This window comes from Atractosteus spatula, chromosome 8 (assembly GCF_055471065.1).
Source record: "Atractosteus spatula isolate fAtrSpa1 chromosome 8, fAtrSpa1.hap1, whole genome shotgun sequence".
Taxonomy (NCBI): Eukaryota; Metazoa; Chordata; class Actinopteri; order Semionotiformes; family Lepisosteidae; genus Atractosteus; species Atractosteus spatula.
Window position 1 is genome coordinate 11,926,733 of NC_142713.1, and position 16,794 is coordinate 11,943,526.

The following is a 16,794-nucleotide window of genomic DNA, read 5'->3' on the forward strand; positions in this document are numbered from 1 at the left end:
TTTCTGCTGAAAAACACGTTTTGACAATTTCTGAGCACTGGGGTTAAGGGCTGACTCAGTGTGCTCTTCTGAGCCAGGCAGTTACACTGCGAATCTAAGGGCTGAGAAAAAGCGTTTATTTCGGGCTGAAAAACACGTTTTGAAAACTGTGTTGTTCCTACCCTATAAGTTACATGGGGGTTACCAAAGTTGCCAAAACATGTTTATTTCTGCTGAAAAACACGTTTTCACAATTTCTGTACACTGGGGTTAAGGGCTGACTCAATGTGCTCTTCTGAGCCAGGCAGTTACACAGCGATTCTAAGGGCTGACAAAACGCGTTTATTTCGGGCTGAAAAACACGTTTTGAAAACTGTGCTGTTCCTGCCCTATAAGTTACATGGTGGTGACCAGAGTTGCCAAAACGTCTTTATTTCTGCTGAAAAACACGTTTTGACAATTTCTGTGCACTGGGGTTAAGGGCTAACTCAATGTGCTCTTCTGAGCCAGGCAGTTACACGGCGATTCTAAAGGCTGACAAAACGCGTTTATTTCGGGCTGAAAAACACGTTTTGAAAACTGTGTTGTTCCTGCCCTATAAGTTACATGGTGGTGACCAAAGTTGCCAAAACATGTTTATTTCTGCTGAAAAACACGTTTTGACAATTTCTGAGCACTGGGGTTAAGGGCTGACTCAATGTGCTCTTCTGAGCCAGGCAGTTACACTGCGAATCTAAGGGATGAGAAAAAGCGTTTATTTCGGGCTGAAAAACACGTTTTGAAAACTGTGTTGTTCCTGCCCTATAAGTTACATGGGGGTTACCAAAGTTGCCAAAACATGTTTATTTCTGCTGAAAAACACGTTTTGACAATTTCTGTACACTGGGGTTAAGGGCTGACTCAATGTGCTCTTCTGAGCCAGGCAGTTACACAGCGATTCTAAGGGCTGACAAAACGCGTTTATTTCGGGCTGAAAAACACGTTTTGAAAACTGTGCTTTTCCTGCCCTATAAGTTACATGGTGGTGACCAAAGTTGCCAAAACGTGTTTATTTCTGCTGAAAAACACGTTTTGACAATTTCTGAGCACTGGGGTTAAGGGCTGACTCAGTGTGCTCTTCTGAGCCAGGCAGTTACATTGCGAATCTAAGGGCTGAGAAAAAGCGTTTATTTCGGGCTGAAAAACACGTTTTGAAAACTGTGTTGTTCCTACCCTATAAGTTACATGGGGGTTAACAAAGTTGCCAAAACATGTTTATTTCTGCTGAAAAACACGTTTTGACAATTTCTGTACACTGGGGTTAAGGGCTGACTCAATGTGCTCTTCTGAGCAGGGCAGTTACACAGCGATTCTAAGGGCTGACAAAACGCGTTTATTTCGGGCTGAAAAACACGTTTTGAAAACTGTGTTGTTCCTGCCCTAAAAGTTACATGGTGGTGACCAAAGTTGCCAAAACGTCTTTATTTCTGCTGAAAAACAAGTTTTGACAATTTCTGAGCACTGGGGTTAAGGGCTGACTCAATGTGCTCTTCTGAGCCAGGCAGTTACACTGCGAATCTAAGGGCTGAGAAAAAGCGTTTATTTCGGGCTGAAAAACACGTTTTGAAAACTGTGTTGTTCCTACCCTATAAGTTACATGGGGGTTACCAAAGTTGCCAAAACATGTTTATTTCTGCTGAAAAACACGTTTTGACAATTTCTGTACACTGGGGTTAAGGGCTGACTCAATGTGCTCTTCTGAGCAGGGCAGTTACACTGCGAATCTAAGGGATGAGAAAAAGCGTTTATTTCGGGCTGAAAAACACGTTTTGAAAACTGTGTTGTTCCTGCCCTATAAGTTACATGGGGGTTACCAAAGTTGCCAAAACATGTTTATTTCTGCTGAAAAACACGTTTTGACAATTTCTGTACACTGGGGTTAAGGGCTGACTCAATGTGCTCTTCTGAGCCAGGCAGTTACACTGCGAATCTCAGGGCTGAGAAAAAGCGTTTATTTCGGGCTGAAAAACACGTTTTGAAAACTGTGCTGTTCCTGCCCTGTAAGTTACATGGTGGTGACCAAAGTTGCCAAAACGTGTTTATTTCTGCTGAAAAACACATTTTGACAATTTCTGTACACTGGGGTTAAGTGCTGACTCAATGTGCTCTTCTGAGCCAGGCAGTTACACAGCGATTCTAAGGGCTGACAAAACGCGTTTATTTCGGGCTGAAAAACACGTTTTGAAAACTGTGTTGTTCCTGCCCTATAAGTTACATGGTGGTGACCAAAGTTGCCAAAACATGTTTATTTCTGCTGAAAAACACGTTTTGACAATTTCTGAGCACTGGGGTTAAGGGCTGACTCAATGTGCTCTTCTGAGCCAGGCAGTTACACTGCGAATCTAAGGGCTGAGAAAAAGCGTTTATTTCGGGCTGAAAAACACGTTTTGAAAACTGTGTTGTTCCTGCCCTATAAGTTACATGGTGGTGACCAAAGTTGCCAAAACGTCTTTATTTCTGCTGAAAAACACGTTTTGACAATTTCTGAGCACTGGGGTTAAGGGCTGACTCAATGTGCTCTTCTGAGCCAGGCAGTTACACTGCGAATCTAAGGGATGAGAAAAAGCGTTTATTTCGGGCTGAAAAACACGTTTTGAAAACTGTGTTGTTCCTGCCCAATAAGTTACATGGGGGTTACCAAAGTTGCCAAAACATGTTTATTTCTGCTGAAAAACACGTTTTGACAATTTCTGTACTGGGGTTAAGGGCTGACTCAATGTGCTCTTCTGAGCCAGGCAGTTACACTGCGAATCTAAGGGCTGAGAAAAAGCGTTTATTTCGGGCTGAAAAACACGTTTTGAAAACTGTGCTGTTCCTGCCCTGTAAGTTACATGGTGGTGACCAAAGTTGCCAAAACGTGTTTATTTCTGCTGAAAAACACATTTTGACAATTTCTGTACACTGGGGTTAAGTGCTGACTCAATGTGCTCTTCTGAGCCAGGCAGTTACACAGCGATTCTAAGGGCTGACAAAACGCGTTTATTTCGGGCTGAAAAACACGTTTTGAAATCTGTGTTGTTCCTGCCCTATAAGTTACATGGTGGTGACCAAAGTTGCCAAAACATGTTTATTTCTGCTGAAAAACACGTTTTGACAATTTCTGAGCACTGGGGTTAAGGGCTGACTCAGTGTGCTCTTCTGAGCCAGGCAGTTACACTGCGAATCTAAGGGCTGAGAAAAAGCGTTTATTTCGGGCTGAAAAACACGTTTTGAAAACTGTGTTGTTCCTGCCCTATAAGTTACATGGGGGTTACCAAAGTTGCCAAAACATGTTTATTTCTGCTGAAAAACACGTTTTGACAATTTCTGTACACTGGGGTTAAGGGCTGACTCAATGTGCTCTTCTGAGCCAGGCAGTTACACTGCGAATCTAAGGGCTGAGAAAAAGCGTTTATTTCGGGCTGAAAAACACGTTTTGAAAACTGTGCTGTTCCTGCCCTGTAAGTTACATGGTGGTGACCAAAGTTGCCAAAACATGTTTATTTCTGCTGAAAAACACGTTTTGACAATTTCTGAGCACTGGGGTTAAGGGCTGACTCAGTGTGCTCTTCTGAGCCAGGCAGTTACACTGCGAATCTAAGGGCTGAGAAAGAGCGTTTATTTCGGGCTGAAAAACAAGTTTTGAAAACTGTGTTGTTCCTACCCTATAAGTTACATGGGGGTTACCAAAGTTGCCAAAACATGTTTATTTCTGCTGAAAAACACGTTTTGACAATTTCTGTACACTGGTGTTAAGGGCTGACTCAATGTGCTCTTCTGAGCCAGGCAGTTACACTGCGATTCTAAGGGCTGACAAAACGCGTTTATTTCGGGCTGAAAAACACGTTTTGAAAACTGTGCTGTTCCTGCCCTATAAGTTACATGGTGGTGACCAAAGTTGCCAAAACGTCTTTATTTCTGCTGAAAAACACGTTTTGACAATTTCTGAGCACTGGGGTTAAGGGCTGACTCAATGTGCTCTTCTGAGCCAGGCAGTTACACTGCGAATCTAAGGGCTGAGAAAAAGCGTTTATTTCGGGCTGAAAAACACGTTTTGAAAACTGTGTTGTTCCTACCCTATAAGTTACATGGGGGTTACCAAAGTTGCCAAAACATGTTTATTTCTGCTGAAAAACACGTTTTGACAATTTCTTTACACTGGGGTTAAGGGCTGACTCAATGTGCTCTTCTGAGCCAGGCAGTTACACAGCGAATCTAAGGGCTGAGAAAAAGCGTTTATTTCGAGCTGAAAAACACGTTTTGAAAACTGTGTTGTTCCTGCCCTATAAGTTACATGGGGGTTACAAAAGTTGCCAAAACATGTTTATTTCTGCTGAAAAACACGTTTTGACAATTTCTGTACACTGGGGTTAAGGGCTGACTCAATGTGCTCTTCTGAGCCAGGCAGTTACACTGCGAATCTAAGGGCTGAGAAAAAGCGTTTATTTCGGGCTGAAAAACACGTTTTGAAAACTGTGCTGTTCCTGCCCTGTAAGTTACATGGTGGTGACCAAAGTTGCCAAAACGTGTTTATTTCTGCTGAAAAACACATTTTGACAATTTCTGTACACGGGGGTTAAGTGCTGACTCAATGTGCTCTTCTGAGCCAGGCAGTTACACGGCGATTCTAAGGGCTGACAAAACGCGTTTATTTCGGGCTGAAAAACACGTTTTGAAAACTGTGTTGTTCCTGCCCTATATGTTACATGGTGGTGACCAAAGTTGCCAAAACATGTTTATTTCTGCTGAAAAACACGTTTTGACAATTTCTGAGCACTGGGGTTAAGGGCTGACTCAGTGTGCTCTTCTAGAGCCAGGCAGTTACACTGCGAATCTAAGGGCTGAGAAAAAGCGTTTATTTCGGGCTGAAAAACACGTTTTGAAAACTGTGTTGTTCCTACCCTATAAGTTACATGGGGGTTACCAAAGTTGCCAAAACATGTTTATTTCTGCTGAAAAACACGTTTTGACATTTTCTGTACACTGGGGTTAAGGGCGGACTCAATGTGCTCTTCTGAGCCAGGCAGTTACACAGCGATTCTAAAGGCTGACAAAACGCGTTTATTTCGGGCTGAAAAACACGTTTTGAAAACTGTGTTGTTCCTGCCCTAAAAGTTACATGGTGGTTACCAAAGTTGCCAAAACGTGTTTATTTCTGCTGAAAAACACGATTTGACAATTTCTGCACACTGGGGTTAAGGGCTGACTCAATGTGCTCTTCTGAGCCAGGCAGTTACACTGCGAATCTAAGGGCTGAGAAAAAGCGTTTATTTCGGGCTGAAAAACACGTTTTGAAAACTGTGCTGTTCCTGCCCTATAAGTTACATGGTGGTGACCAAAGTTGCCAAAACGTCTTTATTTCTGCTGAAAAACACGTTTTGACAATTTCTGAGCACTGGGGTTAAGGGCTGACTCAATGTGCTCTTCTGAGCCAGGCAGTTACACTGCGAATCTAAGGGATGAGAAAAAGCGTTTATTTCGGGCTGAAAAACACGTTTTGAAAACTGTGTTGTTCCTGCCCTATAAGTTACATGGGGGTTACCAAAGTTGCCAAAACATGTTTATTTCTGCTGAAAAACACGTTTTGACAATTTCTGTACACTGGGGTTAAGGGCTGACTCAATGTGCTCTTCTGAGCCAGGCAGTTACACTGCGAATCTAAGGGCTGAGAAAAAGCGTTTATTTCGGGCTGAAAAACACGTTTTGAAAACTGTGCTGTTCCTGCCCTGTAAGTTACATGGTGGTGACCAAAGTTGCCAAAACGTGTTTATTTCTGCTGAAAAACACATTTTGACAATTTCTGTACACTGGGGTTAAGTGCTGACTCAATGTGCTCTTCTGAGCCAGGCAGTTACACAGCGATTCTAAGGGCTGACAAAACGCGTTTATTTCGGGCTGAAAAACACGTTTTGAAAACTGTGTTGTTCCTGCCCTATAAGTTACATGGTGGTGACCAAAGTTGCCAAAACATGTTTATTTCTGCTGAAAAACACGTTTTGACAATTTCTGAGCACTGGGGTTAAGGGCTGACTCAGTGTGCTCTTCTGAGCCAGGCAGTTACGCTGCGAATCTAAGGGCTGAGAAAAAGCGTTTATTTCCGGCTGAAAAACACGTTTTGAAAACTGTGTTGTTCCTACCCTATAAGTTACATGGGGGTTACCAAAGTTGCCAAAACATGTTTATTTCTGCTGAAAAACACGTTTTGACAATTTCTGTACACTGGGGTTAAAGGGCTGACTCAATGTGCTCTTCTGAGCCAGGCAGTTACACTGCGATTCTAAGGGCTGACAAAACGCGTTTATTTCGGGCTGAAAAACACGTTTTGAAAACTGTGCTGTTCCTGCCCTATAAGTTACATGGTGGTGACCAAAGTTGCCAAAACGTCTTTATTTCTGCTGAAAAACACGTTTTGACAATTTCTGAGCACTGGGGTTAAGGGCTGACTCAATGTGCTCTTCTGAGCCAGGCAGTTACACTGCGAATCTAAGGGCTGAGAAAAAGCGTTTATTTCGGGCTGAAAAACACGTTTTGAAAACTGTGCTGTTCCTGCCCTTTAAGTTAAATGGTGGTGACCAAAGTTGCCAAAACGTGTTTATTTCTGCTGAAAAACACATTTTGACAATTTCTGTACACTGGGGTTAAGTGCTGACTCAATGTGCTCTTCTGAGCCAGGCAGTTACACAGCGATTCTAAGGGCTGACAAAACGCGTTTATTTCGGGCTGAAAAACACGTTTTGAAAACTGTGTTGTTCCTGCCCTATAAGTTACATGGTGGTGACCAAAGTTGCCAAAACATGTTTATTTCTGCTGAAAAACACGTTTTGACAATTTCTGAGCACTGGGGTTAAGGGCTGACTCAGTGTGCTCTTCTGAGCCAGGCAGTTACGCTGCGAATCTAAGGGCTGAGAAAAAGCGTTTATTTCGGGCTAAAAAACACGTTTTGAAAACTGTGTTGTTCCTACCCTATAAGTTACATGGGGGTTACCATAGTTGCCAAAACATGTTTATTTCTGCTGAAAAACACGTTTTGACAATTTCTGTACACTGGGGTTAAGGGCTGACTCAATGTGCTCTTCTGAGCCAGGCAGTTACACTGCGAATCTAAGGGATGAGAAAAAGCGTTTATTTCGGGCTGAAAACCACGTTTTGAAAACTGTGTTGTTCCTGCCCTATAAGTTACATGGGGGTTACCAAAGTTGCCAAAACATGTTTATTTCTGCTGAAAAACACGTTTTGACAATTTCTGTACACTGGGGTTAAGGGCTGACTCAATGTGCTCTTCTGAGCCAGGCAGTTACACTGCGAATCTAAGGGCTGAGAAAAAGCGTTTATTTCGGGCTGAAAAACACGTTTTGAAAACTGTGCTGTTCCTGCCCTGTAAGTTACATGGTGGTGACCAAAGTTGCCAAAACGTGTTTATTTCTGCTGAAAAACACATTTTGACAATTTCTGTACACTGGGGTTAAGTGCTGACTCAATGTGCTCTTCTGAGCCAGGCAGTTACACAGCGATTCTAAGGGCTGACAAAACGCGTTTATTTCGGGCTGAAAAACACGTTTTGAAAACTGTGTTGTTCCTGCCCTATAAGTTACATGGTGGTGACCAAAGTTGCCAAAACATGTTTATTTCTGCTGAAAAACACGTTTTGACAATTTCTGAGCACTGGAGTTAAGGGCTGACTCAGTGTGCTCTTCTGAGCCAGGCAGTTACATTGCGAATCTAAGGGCTGAGAAAAAGCGTTTATTCGGGCTGAAAAACACGTTTTGAAAACTGTGTTGTTCCTGCCCTATAAGTTACATGGGGGTTAACAAAGTTGCCAAAACATGTTTATTTCTGCTGAAAAACACGTTTTGACAATTTCTGTACACTGGGGTTAAGGGCTGACTCAATGTGCTCTTCTGAGCAGGGCAGTTACACAGCGATTCTAAGGGCTGACAAAACGCGTTTATTTCGGGCTGAAAAACACGTTTTGAAAACTGTGTTGTTCCTGCCCTATAAGTTACATGGTGGTGACCAAAGTTGCCAAAACGTCTTTATTTCTGCTGAAAAACACGTTTTGACAATTTCTGAGCACTGGGGTTAAGGGCTGACTCAATGTGCTCTTCTGAGCCAGGCAGTTATACTGCGAATCTAAGGGCTGAGAAAAAGCGTTTATTTCGGGCTGAAAAACACGTTTTGAAAACTGTGTTGTTCCTACCCTATAAGTTACATGGGGGTTACCAAAGTTGCCAAAACATGTTTATTTCTGCTGAAAAACACGTTTTGACAATTTCTGTACACTGGGGTTAAGGGCTGACTCAATGTGCTCTTCTGAGCCAGGCAGTTACACAGCGATTCTAAGGGCTGACAAAACGCGTTTATTTCGTGCTGAAAAACACGTTTTGAAAACTGTGCTGTTCCTGCCCTAAAAGTTACATGGTGGTTACCAAAGTTGCCAAAACGTGTTTATTTCTGCTGAAAAACACGATTTGACAATTTCTGCACACTGGGGTTAAGGGCTGACTCAATGTGCTCTTCTGAGCCAGGCAGTTACACTGCGAATCTAAGGGATGAGAAAAAGCGTTTATTTCGGGCTGAAAAACACGTTTTGAAAACTGTGTTGTTCCTGCCCTATAAGTTACATGGGGGTTACCAAAGTTGCCAAAACATGTTTATTTCTGCTGAAAAACACGTTTTGACAATTTCTGTACACTGGGGTTAAGGGCTGACTCAATGTGCTCTTCTGAGCCAGGCAGTTACACTGCGAATCTAAGGGCTGAGAAAAAGCGTTTATTTCGGGCTGAAAAACACGTTTTGAAAACTGTGCTGTTCCTGCCCTGTAAGTTACATGGTGGTGACCAAAGTTGCCAAAACGTGTTTATTTCTGCTGAAAAACACATTTTGACAATTTCTGTACACTGGGGTTAAGTGCTGACTCAATGTGCTCTTCTGAGCCAGGCAGTTACACAGCGATTCTAAGGGCTGACAAAACGCGTTTATTTCGGGCTGAAAAACACGTTTTGAAAACTGTGTTGTTCCTGCCCTATAAGTTACATGGTGGTGACCAAAGTTGCCAAAACATGTTTATTTCTGCTGAAAAACACGTTTTGACAATTTCTGAGCACTGGGGTTAAGGGCTGACTCAATGTGCTCTTCTGAGCCAGGCAGTTACACTGCGAATCTAAGGGCTGAGAAAAAGCGTTTATTTCGGGCTGAAAAACACGTTTTGAAAACTGTGTTGTTCCTGCCCTATAAGTTACATGGTGGTGACCAAAGTTGCCAAAACGTCTTTATTTCTGCTGAAAAACACGTTTTGACAATTTCTGAGCACTGGGGTTAAGGGCTGACTCAATGTGCTCTTCTGAGCCAGGCAGTTACACTGCGAATCTAAGGGCTGAGAAAAAGCGTTTATTTCGGGCTGAAAAACACGTTTTGAAAACTGTGTTGTTCCTACCCTATAAGTTACATGGGGGTTACCAAAGTTGCCAAAACATGTTTATTTCAGCTGAAAAACACGTTTTGACAATTTCTGTACACTGGGGTTAAGGGCTGACTCAATGTGCTCTTCTGAGCCAGGCAGTTACACAGCGATTCTAAGGGCTGACAAAACGCGTTTATTTCGGGCCGAAAAACACGTTTTGAAAACTGTGTTGTTCCTGCCCTATAAGTTACATGGGGGTTACCAAAGTTGCCAAAACATGTTTATTTCTGCTGAAAAACACGTTTTGACAATTTCTGAGCACTGGGGTTAAGGGCTGACTCAGTGTGCTCTTCTGAGCCAGGCAGTTACATTGCGAATCTAAGGGCTGAGAAAAAGCGTTTATTCGGGCTGAAAAACACGTTTTGAAAACTGTGTTGTTCCTGCCCTATAAGTTACATGGGGGTTACCAAAGTTGCCAAAACATGTTTATTTCTGCTGAAAAACACGTTTTGACAATTTCTGTACACTGGGGTTAAGGGCTGACTCAATGTGCTCTTCTGAGCAGGGCAGTTACACAGCGATTCTAAGGGCTGACAAAACGCGTTTATTTCGGGCTGAAAAACACGTTTTGAAAACTGTGTTGTTCCTGCCCTATAAGTTACATGGTGGTGACCAAAGTTGCCAAAACGTCTTTATTTCTGCTGAAAAACACGTTTTGACAATTTCTGAGCACTGGGGTTAAGGGCTGACTCAATGTGCTCTTCTGAGCCAGGCAGTTACACTGCGAATCTAAGGGCTGAGAAAAAGCGTTTATTTCGGGCTGAAAAACACGTTTTGAAAACTGTGTTGTTCCTACCCTATAAGTTACATGGGGGTTACCAAAGTTGCCAAAACATGTTTATTTCTGCTGAAAAACACGTTTTGACAATTTCTGTACACTGGGGTTAAGGGCTGACTCAATGTGCTCTTCTGAGCCAGGCAGTTACACAGCGATTCTAAGGGCTGACAAAACGCGTTTATTTCGGGCTGAAAAACACGTTTTGAAAACTGTGCTGTTCCTGCCCTAAAAGTTACATGGTGGTTACCAAAGTTGCCAAAACGTGTTTATTTCTGCTGAAAAACACGATTTGACAATTTCTGCACACTGGGGTTAAGGGCTGACTCAATGTGCTCTTCTGAGCCAGGCAGTTACACTGCGAATCTAAGGGATGAGAAAAAGCGTTTATTTCGGGCTGATAAACACGTTTTGAAAACTGTGTTGTTCCTGCCCTATAAGTTACATGGGGGTTACCAAAGTTGCCAAAACATGTTTATTTCTGCTGAAAAACACGTTTTGACAATTTCTGTACACTGGGGTTAAGGGCTGACTCAATGTGCTCTTCTGAGCCAGGCAGTTACACTGCGAATCTAAGGGCTGAGAAAAAGCGTTTATTTCGGGCTGAAAAACACGTTTTGAAAACTGTGCTGTTCCTGCCCTGTAAGTTACATGGTGGTGACCAAAGTTGCCAAAACGTTTTTATTTCTGCTGAAAAACACATTTTGACAATTTCTGTACACTGGGGTTAAGTGCTGACTCAATGTGCTCTTCTGAGCCAGGCAGTTACACAGCGATTCTAAGGGCTGACAAAACGCGTTTATTTCGGGCTGAAAAACACGTTTTGAAAACTGTGTTGTTCCTGCCCTATAAGTTACATGGTGGTGACCAAAGTTGCCAAAACATGTTTATTTCTGCTGAAAAACACGTTTTGACAATTTCTGAGCACTGGGGTTAAGGGCTGACTCAGTGTGCTCTTCTGAGCCAGGCAGTTACGCTGCGAATCTAAGGGCTGAGAAAAAGCGTTTATTTCCGGCTGAAAAACACGTTTTGAAAACTGTGTTGTTCCTACCCTATAAGTTACATGGGGGTTACCAAAGTTGCCAAAACATGTTTATTTCTGCTGAAAAACACGTTTTGACAATTTCTGTACACTGGGGTTAAAGGGCTGACTCAATGTGCTCTTCTGAGCCAGGCAGTTACACTGCGATTCTAAGGGCTGACAAAACGCGTTTATTTCGGGCTGAAAAACACGTTTTGAAAACTGTGCTGTTCCTGCCCTATAAGTTACATGGTGGTGACCAAAGTTGCCAAAACGTCTTTATTTCTGCTGAAAAACACGTTTTGACAATTTCTGAGCACTGGGGTTAAGGGCTGACTCAATGTGCTCTTCTGAGCCAGGCAGTTACACTGCGAATCTAAGGGCTGAGAAAAAGCGTTTATTTCGGGCTGAAAAACACGTTTTGAAAACTGTGCTGTTCCTGCCCTTTAAGTTAAATGGTGGTGACCAAAGTTGCCAAAACGTGTTTATTTCTGCTGAAAAACACATTTTGACAATTTCTGTACACTGGGGTTAAGTGCTGACTCAATGTGCTCTTCTGAGCCAGGCAGTTACACAGCGATTCTAAGGGCTGACAAAACGCGTTTATTTCGGGCTGAAAAACACGTTTTGAAAACTGTGTTGTTCCTGCCCTATAAGTTACATGGTGGTGACCAAAGTTGCCAAAACATGTTTATTTCTGCTGAAAAACACGTTTTGACAATTTCTGAGCACTGGGGTTAAGGGCTGACTCAGTGTGCTCTTCTGAGCCAGGCAGTTACGCTGCGAATCTAAGGGCTGAGAAAAAGCGTTTATTTCGGGCTAAAAAACACGTTTTGAAAACTGTGTTGTTCCTACCCTATAAGTTACATGGGGGTTACCATAGTTGCCAAAACATGTTTATTTCTGCTGAAAAACACGTTTTGACAATTTCTGTACACTGGGGTTAAGGGCTGACTCAATGTGCTCTTCTGAGCCAGGCAGTTACACTGCGAATCTAAGGGATGAGAAAAAGCGTTTATTTCGGGCTGAAAACCACGTTTTGAAAACTGTGTTGTTCCTGCCCTATAAGTTACATGGGGGTTACCAAAGTTGCCAAAACATGTTTATTTCTGCTGAAAAACACGTTTTGACAATTTCTGTACACTGGGGTTAAGGGCTGACTCAATGTGCTCTTCTGAGCCAGGCAGTTACACTGCGAATCTAAGGGCTGAGAAAAAGCGTTTATTTCGGGCTGAAAAACACGTTTTGAAAACTGTGCTGTTCCTGCCCTGTAAGTTACATGGTGGTGACCAAAGTTGCCAAAACGTGTTTATTTCTGCTGAAAAACACATTTTGACAATTTCTGTACACTGGGGTTAAGTGCTGACTCAATGTGCTCTTCTGAGCCAGGCAGTTACACAGCGATTCTAAGGGCTGACAAAACGCGTTTATTTCGGGCTGAAAAACACGTTTTGAAAACTGTGTTGTTCCTGCCCTATAAGTTACATGGTGGTGACCAAAGTTGCCAAAACATGTTTATTTCTGCTGAAAAACACGTTTTGACAATTTCTGAGCACTGGAGTTAAGGGCTGACTCAGTGTGCTCTTCTGAGCCAGGCAGTTACATTGCGAATCTAAGGGCTGAGAAAAAGCGTTTATTCGGGCTGAAAAACACGTTTTGAAAACTGTGTTGTTCCTGCCCTATAAGTTACATGGGGGTTAACAAAGTTGCCAAAACATGTTTATTTCTGCTGAAAAACACGTTTTGACAATTTCTGTACACTGGGGTTAAGGGCTGACTCAATGTGCTCTTCTGAGCAGGGCAGTTACACAGCGATTCTAAGGGCTGACAAAACGCGTTTATTTCGGGCTGAAAAACACGTTTTGAAAACTGTGTTGTTCCTGCCCTATAAGTTACATGGTGGTGACCAAAGTTGCCAAAACGTCTTTATTTCTGCTGAAAAACACGTTTTGACAATTTCTGAGCACTGGGGTTAAGGGCTGACTCAATGTGCTCTTCTGAGCCAGGCAGTTATACTGCGAATCTAAGGGCTGAGAAAAAGCGTTTATTTCGGGCTGAAAAACACGTTTTGAAAACTGTGTTGTTCCTACCCTATAAGTTACATGGGGGTTACCAAAGTTGCCAAAACATGTTTATTTCTGCTGAAAAACACGTTTTGACAATTTCTGTACACTGGGGTTAAGGGCTGACTCAATGTGCTCTTCTGAGCCAGGCAGTTACACAGCGATTCTAAGGGCTGACAAAACGCGTTTATTTCGTGCTGAAAAACACGTTTTGAAAACTGTGCTGTTCCTGCCCTAAAAGTTACATGGTGGTTACCAAAGTTGCCAAAACGTGTTTATTTCTGCTGAAAAACACGATTTGACAATTTCTGCACACTGGGGTTAAGGGCTGACTCAATGTGCTCTTCTGAGCCAGGCAGTTACACTGCGAATCTAAGGGATGAGAAAAAGCGTTTATTTCGGGCTGAAAAACACGTTTTGAAAACTGTGTTGTTCCTGCCCTATAAGTTACATGGGGGTTACCAAAGTTGCCAAAACATGTTTATTTCTGCTGAAAAACACGTTTTGACAATTTCTGTACACTGGGGTTAAGGGCTGACTCAATGTGCTCTTCTGAGCCAGGCAGTTACACTGCGAATCTAAGGGCTGAGAAAAAGCGTTTATTTCGGGCTGAAAAACACGTTTTGAAAACTGTGCTGTTCCTGCCCTGTAAGTTACATGGTGGTGACCAAAGTTGCCAAAACGTGTTTATTTCTGCTGAAAAACACATTTTGACAATTTCTGTACACTGGGGTTAAGTGCTGACTCAATGTGCTCTTCTGAGCCAGGCAGTTACACAGCGATTCTAAGGGCTGACAAAACGCGTTTATTTCGGGCTGAAAAACACGTTTTGAAAACTGTGTTGTTCCTGCCCTATAAGTTACATGGTGGTGACCAAAGTTGCCAAAACATGTTTATTTCTGCTGAAAAACACGTTTTGACAATTTCTGAGCACTGGGGTTAAGGGCTGACTCAATGTGCTCTTCTGAGCCAGGCAGTTACACTGCGAATCTAAGGGCTGAGAAAAAGCGTTTATTTCGGGCTGAAAAACACGTTTTGAAAACTGTGTTGTTCCTGCCCTATAAGTTACATGGTGGTGACCAAAGTTGCCAAAACGTCTTTATTTCTGCTGAAAAACACGTTTTGACAATTTCTGAGCACTGGGGTTAAGGGCTGACTCAATGTGCTCTTCTGAGCCAGGCAGTTACACTGCGAATCTAAGGGCTGAGAAAAAGCGTTTATTTCGGGCTGAAAAACACGTTTTGAAAACTGTGTTGTTCCTACCCTATAAGTTACATGGGGGTTACCAAAGTTGCCAAAACATGTTTATTTCAGCTGAAAAACACGTTTTGACAATTTCTGTACACTGGGGTTAAGGGCTGACTCAATGTGCTCTTCTGAGCCAGGCAGTTACACAGCGATTCTAAGGGCTGACAAAACGCGTTTATTTCGGGCCGAAAAACACGTTTTGAAAACTGTGTTGTTCCTGCCCTATAAGTTACATGGGGGTTACCAAAGTTGCCAAAACATGTTTATTTCTGCTGAAAAACACGTTTTGACAATTTCTGAGCACTGGGGTTAAGGGCTGACTCAGTGTGCTCTTCTGAGCCAGGCAGTTACATTGCGAATCTAAGGGCTGAGAAAAAGCGTTTATTCGGGCTGAAAAACACGTTTTGAAAACTGTGTTGTTCCTGCCCTATAAGTTACATGGGGGTTACCAAAGTTGCCAAAACATGTTTATTTCTGCTGAAAAACACGTTTTGACAATTTCTGTACACTGGGGTTAAGGGCTGACTCAATGTGCTCTTCTGAGCAGGGCAGTTACACAGCGATTCTAAGGGCTGACAAAACGCGTTTATTTCGGGCTGAAAAACACGTTTTGAAAACTGTGTTGTTCCTGCCCTATAAGTTACATGGTGGTGACCAAAGTTGCCAAAACGTCTTTATTTCTGCTGAAAAACACGTTTTGACAATTTCTGAGCACTGGGGTTAAGGGCTGACTCAATGTGCTCTTCTGAGCCAGGCAGTTACACTGCGAATCTAAGGGCTGAGAAAAAGCGTTTATTTCGGGCTGAAAAACACGTTTTGAAAACTGTGTTGTTCCTACCCTATAAGTTACATGGGGGTTACCAAAGTTGCCAAAACATGTTTATTTCTGCTGAAAAACACGTTTTGACAATTTCTGTACACTGGGGTTAAGGGCTGACTCAATGTGCTCTTCTGAGCCAGGCAGTTACACAGCGATTCTAAGGGCTGACAAAACGCGTTTATTTCGGGCTGAAAAACACGTTTTGAAAACTGTGCTGTTCCTGCCCTATAAGTTACATGGTGGTTACCAAAGTTGCCAAAACGTGTTTATTTCTGCTGAAAAACACGATTTGACAATTTCTGCACACTGGGGTTAAGGGCTGACTCAATGTGCTCTTCTGAGCCAGGCAGTTACACTGCGAATCTAAGGGATGAGAAAAAGCGTTTATTTCGGGCTGATAAACACGTTTTGAAAACTGTGTTGTTCCTGCCCTATAAGTTACATGGGGGTTACCAAAGTTGCCAAAACATGTTTATTTCTGCTGAAAAACACGTTTTGACAATTTCTGTACACTGGGGTTAAGGGCTGACTCAATGTGCTCTTCTGAGCCAGGCAGTTACACTGCGAATCTAAGGGCTGAGAAAAAGCGTTTATTTCGGGCTGAAAAACACGTTTTGAAAACTGTGCTGTTCCTGCCCTGTAAGTTACATGGTGGTGACCAAAGTTGCCAAAACGTTTTTATTTCTGCTGAAAAACACATTTTGACAATTTCTGTACACTGGGGTTAAGTGCTGACTCAATGTGCTCTTCTGAGCCAGGCAGTTACACAGCGATTCTAAGGGCTGACAAAACGCGTTTATTTCGGGCTGAAAAACACGTTTTGAAAACTGTGTTGTTCCTGCCCTATAAGTTACATGGTGGTGACCAAAGTTGCCAAAACATGTTTATTTCTGCTGAAAAACACGTTTTGACAATTTCTGAGCACTGGGGTTAAGGGCTGACTCAATGTGCTCTTCTGAGCCAGGCAGTTACACTGCGAATCTAAGGGCTGAGAAAAAGCGTTTATTTCGGGCTGAAAAACACGTTTTGAAAACTGTGTTGTTCCTGCCCTATAAGTTACATGGTGGTGACCAAAGTTGCCAAAACGTCTTTATTTCTGCTGAAAAACACGTTTTGACAATTTCTGAGCACTGGGGTTAAGGGCTGACTCAATGTGCTCTTCTGAGCCAGGCAGTTACACTGCGAATCTAAGGGATGAGAAAAAGCGTTTATTTCGGGCTGAAAAACACGTTTTGAAAACTGTGCTGTTCCTGCCCTATAAGTTACATGGGGGTTACCAAAGTTGCCAAAACATGTTTATTTCTGCTGAAAAACACGTTTTGACAATTTCTGTACACTGGTGTTAAGGGCTGACTCAATGTGCTCTTCTGAGTCAGGCAGTTACACTGCGATTCTAAGGGCTGACAAAAC